Source organism: Octodon degus, unplaced genomic scaffold (assembly GCF_000260255.1).
Source record: "Octodon degus isolate 3935 unplaced genomic scaffold, OctDeg1.0 scaffold00019, whole genome shotgun sequence".
Taxonomy (NCBI): Eukaryota; Metazoa; Chordata; class Mammalia; order Rodentia; family Octodontidae; genus Octodon; species Octodon degus.
In genome coordinates this window covers 17,943,794-17,960,054 of record NW_004524595.1, presented here as the reverse complement: position 1 = coordinate 17,960,054, position 16,261 = coordinate 17,943,794, and the positions used below count along the sequence as shown (strand labels likewise).

Below are 16,261 nucleotides of genomic sequence, written 5' to 3'. Positions count from 1 at the left end.
TATTTTTTTACTTATGAGAAAAACAGTTGGAAATTTTGAGGTTGAAGAGTTGGACTTGGGGATTAGGGAACCACCTGATTCAAAGTCCTTCATAAGAGACACAATATCACCACTTGCCTTCACCATAGGTCTCCTGAATAATCATGTTGTCTGTTAGGTAATTATTGCATTAGGACATTAAGTCACTTTTGCCTGAGGGTTGTCTTGCCGCGGAACACTGATAGAAGCAAAATGCGTCAGGGTCAGAGTTTAGGGTGTAAATACAGGTGATACCTGAAGCAACGAGAAGCTTCCATCCCCGGCATAGTCTCCCAGATTTCACCTCACAGCTACTGGGTCACACTTCATTCAGAAGCATTTATTATATCAATGGAAACAAGTCATTAATACGGAACTTGTAATCATCACATGAATGAGATGCTGTACGGCATTCATGTTGATTGTGGTAGTAATGATACTGTGTACACCCAGAGCTGATCTCATGTTAACACACTAGTCAGAAAGAAACTGACCCTAATTTGTGGCAATGACATGTGTATATAAAACACAGCCTTTCCCTCATTCCCTAGGCCATTCCTTCATCATCAGACACATGTCAACTATGGGGGCAATCGCTTGACAGCTATTGCTGACCCCAATTCCAAGCCACTGTTCTGTCCTGCCCAACCTACTTTTTATCTCCCTTTGATTTATTCATGACACAACAGCCAAAGTGACTTCTTCTACCTTTTTACTTAAAAAAAAAAAAATTATAAACCTATGAGAAAGTTGCAAGAATAACATAAGAAGCAGCTGACTGTCTTACTCTTAGATTTTCCTGATTTCAATAATTGGTCATATTCTCTCTTTCTCTCTGTCTCTCTGTCTGTCTTTCTGTCTGTCTGTCTGTCTCTCTGTCTGTCTCTGTCTCTGTGTCTGTCTGTCTGTCTGTCTGTCTGTCTGTCTGTCTGTCTCTCGTTGTTGCTGACCCATTTGAGAGTTTGTTGGAAGCATCCCATTCTTTTTTTTTCCCAAGTTGCACTGTATTCAGCTTTATTAAAGATACTTTCCATAAACAATCTTGGTATTTCAGGCAGGGCATGGGCACACAGCTTTTAACAGTATACAACAACTTTCAAACTCCCTTCTTGGATGGACTACCAAAATGAGAAAGCCACTATAAAACCCAATGAAGTCTTCCTTTGAGGCTCTGAAGTAGGAGAAGTTTAGAGTGAGGGTTGACATTCACATTTAGCATGTTGTTTAACAACTTTTCGCAAGCCGACCCTGACTTTCAGGAAATGAAAATGGCAGAATTATCAATTTGAAGATCCACAATCTAGAAAAAAGAAATCAATTGTCCTTGTGGGACATCATCTCATAATACTGGCAAGTCCAGATTGCCTGATACACTGGGAACATCACTTTAGGGAATTAGATCCCAACAGGTCTCTGGTCGTAAGGGAGTTAAGCCTATGCTGATGGCAGAGGAAAGGAGGACATAAAATGAACTGGGAGCTGTCCCGTACCACAAGGCATTTATGCCAAGGTGGCCACAGGTGTCAACATCAGGGAATCCCTCCTCCTGGAAGCCAAGAGGAAGTCTTTCAAAAGCAGCAGGGAAAGGTGCCTTCCCCACATCCATCCAGCTTTGGAGACACTGTACTACTGACATATGCTCCTTCCCCCCAAAACAACAATGAAGTGTTCTGTGTGCTAACAACATAGCTTAAAAGTAAAATGAAATTCTACATTTTTATAAAACTTGATAAAAGATAGTGCTTCAAACTGTACAGTCACCAGAAGTACACAGTTATCAAAAATGTACCCACTTCACTCGGCATCTCCAGCACCTTCAGCTTTTTGTTTCTGGTCTGTTTTGGCAGCTCCATTTTCTGCAGGGTTATTCCCATCCCAGTTGGCACCAGCTTTTCCCTTTTTCCCTTTGGGCACCTTCTCTCCCTTCTTTGCTGGGGCATTCTTAGGCTCGGGCTCTGGCTTTGGAGGAGCTTGTTTAGCAGACAACCTTGCAGATCTTCTCTGTGGTTCATCCTTCACCTTGGCTTTATCTCCTTGAGCATCCCCTTCAGTCTTTCTCTTGGGCATGGTGGTGACGGCAGCGGGTCACAGGTGCCAGACACGAGATGCAGCAGCGCGCAGCTTTGGGTGACCTGGGGTTGTCCTCGCTTCTTCACACTGCTCCCATCCTGACTATTCTAAACATTTTATATATATTCCTTCCCTCCCTCACCTTCCCTTCCTTTCTCCCCCCTTTCTTTTTCTCTATTTTCATTCTTTAGCAGTCCATAGCCTGGACTTCTTTAATCTTGGAAGGTATTCTTTATGTAGATCTTGTTCCTCAATGCTTGGAGCCCCTTATATTCAGATAAAATAGGCAAGTACAGATAGCCATTCTCAAAAACCTTTTTTTATCTATTGTTCTTTTGGAGAAAGACATAGTAAGGATAGATTAATGGTAGGCAGATAAAGGCTGAATAGAAATGTGGATACATGGCTGGGGAGATAGTTCAGTAGAATAAGTGCTTGCCTGGCAAGCGCAAGGGCCTGAGTTCAATCCCCAGTTCTGCTATAAAAAAAAAAAAAAAAAAAATCTCAGAGTGTAGGTGCTCCAAGAAAGGAGACACAGTTACAAGCTGGAGTAGGGTACATTTCAGAAGTGTCTTTTTTTTTTTTTGGCCAAACTTTTTGTTTAGTATTCTGTAGTTGTTTAACACACACTTAAATGGTCTTACTGGGGAAGGGGGAAGGAGAGGTTCTTGCAGATTTCTCAAGGAAATGTCAAAAAGGCAAATCATGGCCAGCATTATCCACTTGCTTTTGGGTTTACTGGGTGAATAGCACTTTCCTTACATAGGAATCTGATCTGAGGCCTTTTCATGCTGAGAACTTGGAGATTTCAGCTTGAAGATACCCTGAAATCCTAAGAGTAGCACACTCCACCTACCCTCTAACAGCTAGCTTGTTTGTACAGGTAAAAGTGTTCGTCTCTCAGTGGAGATCAGTGCACATCTAGATGGCTAGATGTTTGTGGAAGAGCAGAATTGCTTGCCTTATGTACTGGGGAAAGAATCAGGTAGGAAGAGGCCTTTAGAGACACTTACTTGGAAAATTACAGCACTAGTACAGCAAGTCAAGCCTTACACACTTCAACATTTGCTTGTTGAGAGTAAATCATATAGTCACATGAAATTAAACATGTTTTACTTTTCCTTCTGCACATGAACATAAAAATTATGTAGGGGAACTTAATAGGAATTTTAAAAAGCATAACTAGGGGCCGGGGAGATGGCTCAGTAGAAAAAGTGTTTGCATGGCAAGCGCAAGGGCCTGAGTTCAAATGCCTGGTTCTGAAAAAAAAAAAAAAAAAGCATAACACAATTTCCTTTTAGTGGTCCTTGGGCAGTAATGACAGAATAATTTCCACTTTTTGTTTGTTTCTTTGAATGGGGATTTTGGTCCAAAGTGTTGTTTGTTTCTAGTATCTGCTTCTGCCTAGCCCTCTATCAGATCAGCTTTCTCTATGGTTTGAACTGCTGTAGGAATCACATGGAGGAGGGAACCCCTTACAATAGAAAGGGGAAGCCCTTGCTCTTGTCTGCCAACACAATCGGGACCACTTGAGTAGAGATCACTTGGGCTGCTTGAGTAACTGTCTTGACTTCCACCATATCCATCTTGTGAGCTGCTGTAATCATCATAGCGACTGCTTCCACCATAAGATTGTGGGGGCCCTCGTGTAGGCAGAGCACTACGTAAGGTACCATCACTCTCATATGAATCTCTGTAGGAACCTCCACTCAGATGATCTGAATAGTCACAATCCCATCCATATCCATCTCTATCACTATAGCCTCTTGATGAGTAGTCATCACGTGAACTAGAATGACCATAATCTTGCTAAGTATAATCTCTTGGTGGTGGGGCATAATCTCGGATCATGAGAACTTGGGTAATCTATGCTTGAGTAGCTGTCTTTAGTTGAATATCCATCATCTCTAGGAGACAAATAAATATCTCTGTGAGAAGGCAGGGGTTCCCCTCGAGGTGGGCCTCTGTAACTTTCTCTTCAATGTGATACAGGGGCCCTTCCTCCCATTCCAGTGCTGCTTTGAACTGATCCTGATGGAGCTGATCTTTCAGGAGGAGGACCCTACTTCATGGTGGTGGCCCCCTTTTCACTGGAAGGGGTCCTCTGGAAGAACTCAGGTTAAAATTCATGGAATAGCCACCATCATCCATGTGCCTTCCATGTGAGGGAGGTCCCGTAGTTCCTCTGCTTCCTCTTCTAAGACCTCTGGGAGGCCCTCTGCTTCTGGGAGGTGGAGGTGGTCCTCGTCTACCACTTTCAAATGATGGCTTGGTGGCTTGTTCCACTTTGGTGGCTTTTCCGTCTAAGGACTTTCCATTCATGTCCCTGGCTGCATCCTTAGCATCTGCTGGGCTTTCAAAGGTACAAAAGCAAATCCTCTTGATTTATTGGTTTCCTGGTCTTTCATCTAGAGTACTTTCACTATCTCTCCATATTTTCCAAATACTGTTTCAAGGGCTTTCTCATTTGTTTCTGTATTAAACCCACCAAGAAAGAGCCTTCCTGGGCAATCTGCTTCATTAATTTTTCCCCTGGTAAATTGGAAGGGTGGTTATGGTCTCAAGCTCTCATGAGCTTGACCAGACAGGCCAGTACAAATGACATCTAGCAGTTATCAGCACACAACTTGAAAAGCCACTAGCAGTACTGTGCAACTTTTTTTTTTTTTTTGAGACAGGGTCTCACCATGCAGCTTAGGCTGGCCTTAAACTCATGTTGTAGCCCAGACTAGCTTCAAACTGACAACCCAATCCTCCTGCTTCAACTTCCAGAATGCTTCAACTACTAGCACGCACCACAGTGTTCAGCCTAAAGGTGCATTTACAATGGGTGCTCTCGAAGGTGTTCTGTCAGTTTACAGTGCAAGCCATCTATAAATGTTTAAACTTGAGACATGCTGCCACCAATATACCATTTCCCAAGGGTAGAGGAAGCACAACTCACAGGTGAAGAGGACAGATTCAGGGCCTTATTGTAATAGGGCCATTGGAGTCATTTATTTATTTATTTATTTATTTATTTATTGACTGAGTTTCCTGGAAGTGAAAAGGCTCATCTCAAAGCTGGAATTTTTCTTTTTTTTTTTTGGTGGAACCGGGGATTGAACTCAGATCCTTGTGTTTGCCAGTCAAGTGCTTATTCTACTGAGCCATCTCCCCGGCCCCAAGTTTTTCTTAAAAGTATAATTTTAAAATCTCAGTTTCCTTGTCAGTCTGTCAGTCTGTCTGTCTGTCTCTCTCTCTCTATTTTAAAATTTATGTTTTTGGCACAGGATCTCATTATGCAGCTCGGACTCGTAATGATCTTCCTCCTGTTTTCAGCCTCCCCAACACTGGGATTACAACTATGTGCCACCATGCCGGGACTTGGTCACCTGCTCAGTGCACCAAGTGGTGGAGCCAGCACAGCATGTGGTGCTGAGGATTGAACCCCAGTCTCTGTGCTTGCTTAAGCAGGTCCTTAGTCTGCTGAGGTATCTTGCCCCTCCTTGTCTGTCTCCTTTTTTTTTGTATTTTAAGGAAGGGTCTATAGGGCATTCAGGGTCTCACTACTAGATCAGATTTGTAGTGATCTGCCTATTCACAGCCTCCCAAGAGCTGAGATTACAGGTGTGCATCACCACACCCAATCTCAGTTTCCATCTCAGTGCACCTTGGAGGCAGGGCCAGAACAGCAGGCCCAGGACTGAACCCCAGCCCCTGCGCCTGCTTGCAGTCACTTTAATCTGCTGAGCTATTTGGCCGGCCCATGTCTCTCTCCATTTTAAAACTACTCTTTATTTGTTCTTCCCTACATTGTTACTATGATCTATGTAGCTTTAAAATTAACAAAAAGCTTAAAAATAACATACTGATCAAGCAGGCCCCCTGGCATCTGCCTGAGTTCAGGTCTTGGCTTCACTTGTTAGTGACTATGTAACCTTGGACCTCATTGCTTCAATATTTGAAATATTTGCTCATGTATTGGAGGTGACAATTGCCATGGGGTTGTGGTGAGGATCGAGTAAAAATATATATATCAAGTGCTTGGAATAGTGGCTGGTAAGCACAAAATATGTCCAATATTTTAGGCTATTATTGTTGTTGGTCTTTGTAATGGAGAATAAATTGGAAATGATCAGTGTAAGTCTAATTTTTTTTTTCTTTTTTCTTTTTGTATTTTAGGGAAGGGTCTACAGGGTGTTCAGGGTCTCACTACTAGATTGGACTCATAGTGATTCTCCTGTTTACAGCCTTCAGTCACCATCTCAGCATGCCCTGGAGGTGGGCTGCCACAGCAGGCCCAGGGATCAAACCCCTGGCCCCTGCACCTGCTTGCAGGCACTTTAATCCACTGAGCTATTTGGCCTGCCCTAGTCTAATGTAAATGTCTAGCAATTTTCAACTCTTTGATTTGCTTTTACTCCTGGTACATTTCCAGCTCTCATTGGTGTAATGGGGATAAAATTAATTTATCCACAGCTGTTCTTTAATCTCTGACTATTTTCTGACTCTTTGGCAAATAAATTATCAGCCTTTAAACTAAACAATTAGTTCTAGTTTGAAAGAATTTGTAAATATCTCAGAGGGCATGTATCAGGAAACAAATCCTTTGTTTCCTCTGTTTATATATAAACTTCAAAATGTAACTACTGAAACCTCTATAATCCTCTAGGGCATTTTTGGAAAGAGAGAAAAAAGACTGCAGTAATTAAATTTTGGCAACAAAAAAGAAGCTGGTATATTTCTATGCTAACCTTTAAAACTTAGATCTGTTTCCCGTAATTATATTTTCTAATATGTAGGTGGTTTTACCTTTGAGGTAAGGTTGAATTTTGTCTCTAAAACAGTTTGTCCAAATTTTAGCCCCTGATATCTGTGAATGTGAACTTATTGGGGAAGAGGGTCTTAGCAGATGTAATTAATTTAAGGATCTCAAATGAGATCATTCTGAATTTAGGGTTGGCCTCAAATCCAATGACTAGTATCCTGATGAGACAATAAAAGAGAGAAGACAGAGAAACACGGTGAAAGCCTGTGTCAGTCACTTTCCCTCTGACAGGATGAACTATCCAGCACTCAAAAATGAGGGCTCTTTTGCCTCATGGTTCAGAGGGTTCAGTCCCTAAGCGGTTGTGTGGCTCTGAGGCAGAAATGATAAAGTAGAAGAAAGCCACTCAGCCCCGGCAGCTGGGCAGCAGAGGGAGGGGAAGGAACCAAGGGTATGAACACTACCAGCGACCCACCTATTCCAACCAGACACCTCTTCCAGTTGCTTCCAAAACCTCACCTCTGAATGCAAGAGACCTTTGGGGGACATTGTAGATCTAAACTGTAACAGTCAATGAGTTTTAGCTGGAGATTGGAGTGATGCGTCTACAGGTCATTGTTGGGAACAGGATGGGATGCCAGAAGCGAGGGAGATGCAAGGAATGACTTCTCTCTCCAGATCTCTGCAAGGAACCAACCTTGCTGACACCTTGAGTGCTGTCATCTGGCTTCCAGAACTGTGAGACTAAATTTTTGTTGTTTTAAATTGACAAATTTGAGATCACTTACTATGGTAGCCCTGGGATACTAAAATATTCTCATGAAAAATAAAAGGCATTATGAACTTAAAATCTGAAGCTGAAGAAATTAGAAGTAAAATTAGAAATCTAGACATTTTATATCTGCCAGTACAAATAACACCCCGCCCCCCACTCTTTTGATTGCTCCTAAACTAAACGTGGTTGAGAAAACAAGTTCTGGTTAACTACTAAGTCACATACCAGGCCCTTTTTTTTAAAAAAAAAAAAAAAAAAAACAGGATCTCATTACGTAGGTCAGGATGGCCTTGAACTCATTATGGAGCGCAAGCTGGGCTTGAACTCATGGTAATCTTCCTGCCTCAGCCTCCTGAGCGCTAGGATTACAGGTGTGCACTGCCATGCCTGGAAGGGTCTATGCTTTTAAGGTATCCAAATATTTAAACTGTATTACTCATAAACTAATCATATCATTATATCTTCAGAGACCTGACAGCTGTTTTCTCAGTGTTTATGCTTCTTTAAAAAACCCCACTCAAACAGGGAAGTTTATAAAAAAGAGATAGATTTTTGTACAGTTCTGGAAACAGGTAGGTGTCCAAGATCAAGATACCAGCAGGTTTGGCATCTGGTGAGAATTGCTGTCTGGCTCCAAGATGGCGTCCTGGGTGGTCCTCTGGGAGGTGTGGGGACCCTGCTGCGCCCTCTTATGGTAGAAGGTGGAAGGGCAAGAGAGCAGAAAGCCCTAAAACCTGCTCAAGAGGGAGGATCACTTGGAGCCTCACCACTCCTTACAGTTCCCTGCTACCTCAGAAGCACAGCAGCTGGGATGCCTTCTTCGTCGTGCTGACATCTAGTTAATCAAGTCCATCAACATCTTCTAAATATATCTTGAGTTTATCCACTTCCTCTTGTCCCCATTCACACGTTCATCATTCCTGCGAGCTGAACCCGAGGCCTTCACACTGAGCTACACGCCAGCTCTTTATATATCGTGAGGCAGCTTCTCACTGTATTTCTAAACTGCCCAGGCGGAGCTTGAGCTCATAATCTGATTGCCTGAGGCTCTAGGCCCAGCTCCAGCTCTGCTGTCTTAGCACCACAGGTCTGATTATGAAGTCTCTTTCAATGAAGCCTCCTGGGCTTCCCGGACAATGATCAATCTTGAGAGAGGAGTCTGCGTTTTCTTTTTTCCCCTAAATCCATATGCAGTGCACAGTAAATGCTTAGGAAATACTGGAAGGAGCGACTGGAGCCCCTGGTTCTCTGCATAATCTATTTTAGGATCTAGTCTAGTCCCCAGAATCCTGGCTGTGTGACTTTGGGAAAGGGACTTTTGTTTCGGTTCTCAGTCTCCTCCCAGGGTCCCTTTCCCCTTGCTCAGTATGTCATAGCCGCACTGGGCTTCTCAGCGCTTCATCTGTGCTCACTTCTTTGTCCCTTCAGGAGTTTTCGCAGGCATTGCCCCCCTTCGGATGCCGCTTTCTCCATGCTGTGGTCTGAATGTTTATGTCTTCTGGGTTTTTATAGACTGAAACCAAGCCCTCCCCTTTGTGATGGTGTTGGGAAAGAAGGCCTTCGGGGATCGCCTGAGTCATGATTAAGGTTCTTATACAAGTGGGCCTTGGAGACTTGCCCTGTCTGCCACATGAGGATACAGCAGGGAGGCTGTCTGTGAGCCGGGAAGTGGACTCTGTAGACATAATCTTCTGGCACCTTGATCTTGGACTTTTGAGCCTTCAGAACTGTTAGGAATAGAGTTGTGGTGTGTGAGCTACCTGGTCTATGGCATTTTGGTATAGCAGCCTGAGAAGACTAAAGTGACACTTAGTGAAATTTTCCTGATGAGTTGACATTTTCTTGGTATAGGACTTTGTACGAATCTCCTTCATATCACATACAACTTTGTAATCATACATTTATATGGTGTTTGTTTATGATCCTCATGAGAGTTTCTTAATAAAGGTTGGTGGAATGAGCAAATTACCTGGTGGTTTCTCAGCTTTGCCATAAGATTTTTTTTTGATACTGGAAATCAAACCCAGGGGCTTACCAATGCTAAGCATGAACTCTACTACTGAGCCACACCTCCTAGCTCCCCATATGCTTATTAACATGCACAGCAGGTTTTGTTAAAAAAAAAAAGCAAAAAAGCAGGTGGCGGTGAAGATTTCTGGCCATATGATCACAATATTTGAGATACAGGTATTCACGATCATGTTCATTGATACCACAGATGGGTAGAAGAGTTTGTGGTGCATGCCTCCCCAGGGCCCACTGCCAGGTACAGTGGGAGGTGGAGAGGAGGGAGGTGGGTACAGGTGGTGTGTGACTGGGGGAAAGTGCGGGCCACAGCAAGCCATGTTGAGTGAGCTCTTGGCCTGCTCAGCGCTTCGCACCTGGGGGTCCTTGGCAGCTAAATTGTCAGTCCCAGCAGGAGAAGGAAGGGCGGGACAGAACACAGCAGGATCAACCATTCACTGCTGCATGGGCAGCAGTGGGGGAAGTCCTGAGCCTCTTTCTGGAGAAGTATTTTCTATCACTGCACTTCACGTTTCCATGGGAAACCATACAATAATTAGCAGTTGCTTAATGGTTCCATGTTCTCTTCTTCAACTGTCATGACATTGCTATTTATCACTAGAACCAGGAGCCAGAAGACAGGATGAGAGCCAACATCTTTTGAGCGGCTTCAGTGGACCAGGTACTATGTTAGGCAGCCCCACATTTCCATTGCTTTGTCAGTCTGTCCTCTGTTCTTCTCCTTTGTTCACTACCTCTCTTCTGTCAATTCATTCATTCATTCACTCTGTTAAATGCTGAGAATAAATGGGTGACTAAGACCTCCATGGTCCCTGCTGTCATGGAGCTTATATTTTACTTTTTATATTTTTAATCCTCCCAACAACTCAACCTAATATATATTATCTTTATTTTATAAGTGAGGAAATAGGCTCCAATAGATTAACATGAAGGAAATACCAGAGCTGGATTCAATGCTTAATCTGCATCCCCACCATTAAATATTTTGGATTCCTTCCCAGTCAGAAACTTGTGCTGTCTTCGGGAAAGTCACAAGCTGTACTAACAGCCCTGCTGTATAGGAATCCATGAGAATGTGTTCATCTTAACTGTAACAGGAAGAGAGGGAAGGGTCCTCTGGTCCAGCATGGGAATCTGGAAGATGTTGTTGGTGGCCCAGACACAGTCCCTTGCTTGCTTGCTTCATAGGGTCATGCATCAGAAGAATCCTACTGCAAGGCCCCAGAAGTCACACGTGAAGGTTTCCCCTTAGCCTGGCATGAGTGGGCTGAATGTGCCAGGGAATTAATGTCCCCAGGAGGAGCTGCCAGTCAACAGCAGGTGGGGCCAGAAGGGTGCATACTTTCCCAGAGTTCCTTGACAGACGAGCCTTAATTACCCAGAGGGGTAACCTTATCAGCTGTGCATGTTTTGTGGCTGTTTTCCCTTTCTTTTCTCGTCTCTTCATTTACTGGGATTGTCTCTAAGCCTAAGACTTGTCCTCTAATCTTTATCTCAGGGTCTGCTTCTGGGACACTATCAAAGACGGCAGTAACACTTTATACTCCAACGTGTTCTGCTACTGACCCCATTGTTTCCTAGCTATACAACCTTGGAAAGACCAAGTCTCATTGAGGACTCAGTTTCCTGAGCTTTAGATATGAAGAGTAATAAATCTTCCATGCCTCCCTCATGGGGCAATAGTGAGACAAGTCATCAAATGAGAAAATATCTTCTTCTTCAGTTATAGAGTCCATAGAATTTGATATGGCATCAGTATAGTTAGAAGTCTCCTAAGTCGTTGAAAAGAAACAGTTGAAGTGCTTCAGTCTCCAGTCAAAGGACGCCTTGGACCTGGTCTTTTCAAAAGCTGGGCTGCATCTTCAACTGTAGCAGAGCTCCCCGGGAAGGGAATGGGCAAAGGGTTTGAGCAAAAGAACTTTGCTGGTGTCATGGCAGCCAGGAAGCAGAAAGAGAAGGGAGGAGATGAGGAGGGAGATAGGTTTTTCAGGTCACAGTCCCAGTGACCTGCCTCCAGCCAGGCCCTACCACCCGACGGCATGTTCAAATAGCATCTACATGATCCAATCACTGTCCAAATACATGAGGCTTTTGAAGGATACATTTCATCTAAATGTAACAGGAGTTAATCATTGCTATCTCTCTCTGCATGGTTAGGATGATTGACTGAAATGACAGACATGCAAGAGCAGTCATTCCGGCCTCCTTTGCACTTAGTAAGCATCCCGTAGTTCTGGAGTATGAATCCACTTCTGCCTGTCTGGCTCTAAGTCTTCTCCATGCTCCTGTTCAATCTCTGCCCTTCCCTTGTCTGCTGCCAGATGCAGAGGCCTTGGTAGAGGTTCCCAGGACATAACTAGTAGAGAGTAGACTGTGGGGCTTCTAGACGGCTTCCCCAAACACCCAACTAAAATTTTTATGAGTAGGAAATAAAATAATCTTAGATTGAGTCACTAGGATTAAGTTATTTTCTACAATACCGAGTGTGCCCTAATATTACAGGCAGCTAAGATTGAAATTAATATAAAGTGTAGGAGGGACTAGAGACTCATGGAAGTCAACAGAAAAACAAAGACATCAGACTTGTGGCTGGAGGTACACGAGGAAGGCCAGGCAGACGCAATGGCCAGGTCGGCATGCCTCCCGAAGGGATAAATAATAACTCAAGATTATATTGTATTAGCACCACACTGTCCAGGAAGTCCAGATGGGCATCACTCGCCTAGGTGGGTGGGTGGTTAGAGCATCTGAATCCATCCCTTCTCCAAATGCCTTTATTCTTTCCATGGCCCCTGCTCTGTGATTCATTTCTCTACTGGATCAATATTAGCTAAGTGGTTGTACTTGTGATACTATAGATTGATTTAGTTTGGCCCGTGTTCTACCCATGCTATGACTTTGCTGTATAAATTACTCCTCAAAAAGTGCCTCAGTGAGCACCACATTTGGGACCTCTGCCGGACCCCTCCTTATTTCCTTATTTCCAATATAATTTTCCTGACTTCTTCCTTTGGTTTGAAATTTCACTTCTCAATGTTGTCGACGATGAACTCGACATATTTGACGTCTAACAGGTTGGGAGTTATAATTCTTCTCTATTACTACCAGAGTAGGTAACACTGTTCAACTTGTTTTGTTCTCTTTTATTTTACTTTCTGGGTTGGATCAGGCAGAAATCATAACCTTGATCAGCTGGGTTGGGTAGAGAATGTCGTTTTGTTTTGTTTTTAAAGCCTGATCAAATATTGGAATTCTTGCTCCATATTGTTTTAATGAACTAACAAGCCAGCAAATTTGCTGCCCTTTTAACTTTATTTTCTAACAAAATAAAAAACAAGATTTAAAGAATACTAATTCTTTGAAATTCTGGAGATGTACTCTGGTATTAATCTTAGTCTCAAATCTTATTATCCCGTGGAGAATCCCTGATAAAATTTACAGGGGCTTGAGCTCTAGTTGAAAAAACAAAAAGTGAAATCAACTATTCAGGATGGAGCTTTTTCCTGAGGGTGTGTGTGATTTGTGGAATGTGGTTTAAGCTAAGCTTTCGCAGTGGGGGGGTTTCATATGAGTCAGGATTACTCTATTGACTAAACCCTTTAGAAGGTCACTGTGAATCAGCCATAAAGGGCATCATATCCATTTTAGAAACCAGGCTTAAATTTGGATTTGAAGAAAAGCGAAATGAAACCTGTGTACTGCATGAGAACAGGGGCGCCTGGGTTTGGGAGAAAGGACTCTGGAGGTGGGTTTTGGCAGTCTTCACACATGACAACTGCGTGATTCATGCACCCATCTCACACTGACAGCAAGTGAGCTCAGTCTTCCTTTCCTTTTCTTGTATGTGTGTATTTTAGGGGAGGGTCTACAGGGTGTTCAGGGTCTCACTACTAGACAGGACTCGTAGTGATCCGCCTGTTTACAGCCTCCCAAGAACTGGGATTACAGGCGAGTGACAACAAGCCCAGTCTCATTTGCTGTCTCAGCGTGCCCCAGGGTGCGAGGGGGTGGCACAGCAGGCCAGGGAATCAGACCCCTGACCCATGTGCCTTCTTGCAGGTGCTTTAATCCACTTAGCTATCTGGCCGGCCCTTGGAGATGGGTTTTGAATGTAGGGTCAGAAATCTCATTTCTTAAAGTTGCCCTGACAGCCTTGAAAAACCAGAATGGGTTTGGAATAGCATGAAATGTAACTAACTGCAATATTTTAAAATCTGAGCACTGTGTGGTTTGCTTTGTACTTCAGCTCAAAGACTTTCTGGAGTTGAGCATGCAGGAGCAGGGTTCTTTCGTAAGGAGGATCACATTCCTTCCTGGAATCTGAGTGACCTAGAGAATCCACGCTACTGGGCAGTTTGTTAGTCTCCTAAATGGCACCACTCAAATCGCATGTTTTCCCTTAGTTTATAAACGCAGAGGCCCAGCATTCCACAACACAGACAATGGCGTTCCCTTTCCAAGCTCCCAGCAGCCCCAGTTCCCAGAGGAAGCCCAAGAAGATCTGTTGCTCTCACATCTCTCCTGGAAAGTGTGTGTTCTTGGGCCTGTTGTCCTTCAAGTCCCATCAGTGAGGTGTCCTGCCCCTTCTACTCTGTGATGACAGCTGTATTAGTTTAACAACTGGGTTTCTTTCTTTGTAGGACAGAAAATCCAATGCAAAAGGATTTAAATAAAATGGGAGGCTTCTATGGTTTAAATAAATGTTCTCCAAAGGTCCATGTACACCATTAGGAGGTGGAGCTAATGGGAGGCCTTTAGTCACTGGTGGAAATACCCTCTAAGGGAGCTGTGGATCCACAGCCCTTTTGTCTCCCTTTCTTTAGCCTCCTAGCCATGTGTGTTGCCTCACGATGACCCAAAAGTAACAAGGCCAATCAACCATGGAGTGAAATCTTCAAAACTGCAAGCCAAACTACAACTTTTCTCTCTATAATTTATCTTAGGTATTTGCCATAGCAATGTAAAGCTAACTCACAGTGTATTCATTCATGCAGCTGACAAGTTCAGAGTTTTTTTGATCCAGGAATAAAAGAACATTATCAGGATCCAATCTCTCTTCTCTCTTTCCTTCCCTACCATCTGTCTTTCCTTCTCTCTTTCTCTTTTAGCCCTACTTCCTCAGTTTTAGTTCTGTTCTTAATACCAACCTAGTTCAAAAGTATCCATAGAACCAGATCTTTCAGTGCCTGCGATTTAAGTTCATTGAGACAGAATGGCTGTTTCGATCATAGCACTCACACAGAAGGTCCTGTTGGGTTTCACTGGTCTGCTTGAGAACATGTTCTCTTCCTAAAGCCAGTCATTGTGAGCAGGGAATTAGAATGCTCATGTTCTATTCTTTTGACTCTTCCAGGTGATGTTTTGGGGAGGGGAATGGTAGAAGGTGGTGTGTGCCTGAATCACATGATATGAGAACCAGGGAGGGTAGATTTGCAAAAGACAATGAGGACAGGAGCTACTAGAGGAAGGAGGGCAAATGAATACTCAACCTGCTTTGTGTTAGGATAAGGATGCAAATCTTTAATCTCTTAGGTAGTATAAGGAAACTTTAGGTTTCTTAACGTTGGAATTGATTGAGAAATTTTACTTCAAGTGTAAATCCAAAGTGCCTTGGAGGGCCAGGGAGATGGCTCAGTGGAATAAGCCCTTCCCTGGCAAGCACAAGGGCCTGAGGTCAATCCCCAGTTCTGCCAAAAAAAAAAAAAAAGTGCCTTAGAAACAAAATTTCAGATAAGAGGAGTATCTTTTCTGAAACCTGGAAGTGTCTGAGCACTCCCTGCCCTGAATACCAAGAGGGAAGAAGAGTTGCAATAACATCAGCACTCATCCCCAGCACTTCTGTGTGTTTCTGTGTCCAACGGAGTGTGCACACATTAAAAATTGCAGTGCTAGATCGTCGGCTCTCAGTGGATGGTGTAGGAACACAAAGTGGGGCCTTTTGCTGAAGCTTTCTCTGATTAATCCTGGAAGTCCCCTAGGAAAGAACAAGGCTCACGTGCACGAAGGAATCGTAGGTAACCTGAAGAACAGCCCTGTTTCTAATAGAAGAAGCTAGGTGTGTGTTCTCCACATCACATGGCTCCTTGACATTCTTGCTCATACAGTCACGTATGGAGGACATCACTGGGAGAAACTATAGTTAAGGTGGCAGGTAGAAAACACCTGCTGAACTGAAAACACTGGCTGCAGCCGTGGTAGAACTGGAGACCATGGAAGACAGCACTGTAGGAGAACTCCAGCAGCACTCCAGCCAAAGCCCTCGTTTCCAGTTCCTGTTCCCCGCTGGGTTCTGAAACCACAACACTTCACAGCTCTCTATTCCAGGCAGGAAATTGGGGGCTTTCTCTCTAGTAAACCATTCAGCCTAAGGAAAAAAAAAAATAGTGCTAACTAGCCTCAACATGAACAAATATTAGTGATCTCGTGCCTGAAGTCCACTAGTTGATAGGCTCTGTGCACAGCTTCCTTTGTTCCTCGTTTTGTCCCCAAGCTCAGTTATGAGGATTCAGAAAGAAAAAGCGGAGGTGTGGAACACCATCAGCAAAGGAGCTGTGTGCAAAATGGAAACACATGTTTGTTAAGTGGGCCACCAATTTGGCTCACGCTTTGAACATATAACCCCA

General features: G+C 43.6%; 1 pseudogene; it reads right to left on the bottom strand.

The window, feature by feature from the left end:
- Nucleotides 1–3,563: 3,563 nt before the first annotated feature.
- On the bottom strand, nucleotides 3,564–7,387 carry LOC101592627 (annotated as a pseudogene).
- Between the last annotated feature and the right edge of the window lie 8,874 nt (nucleotides 7,388–16,261).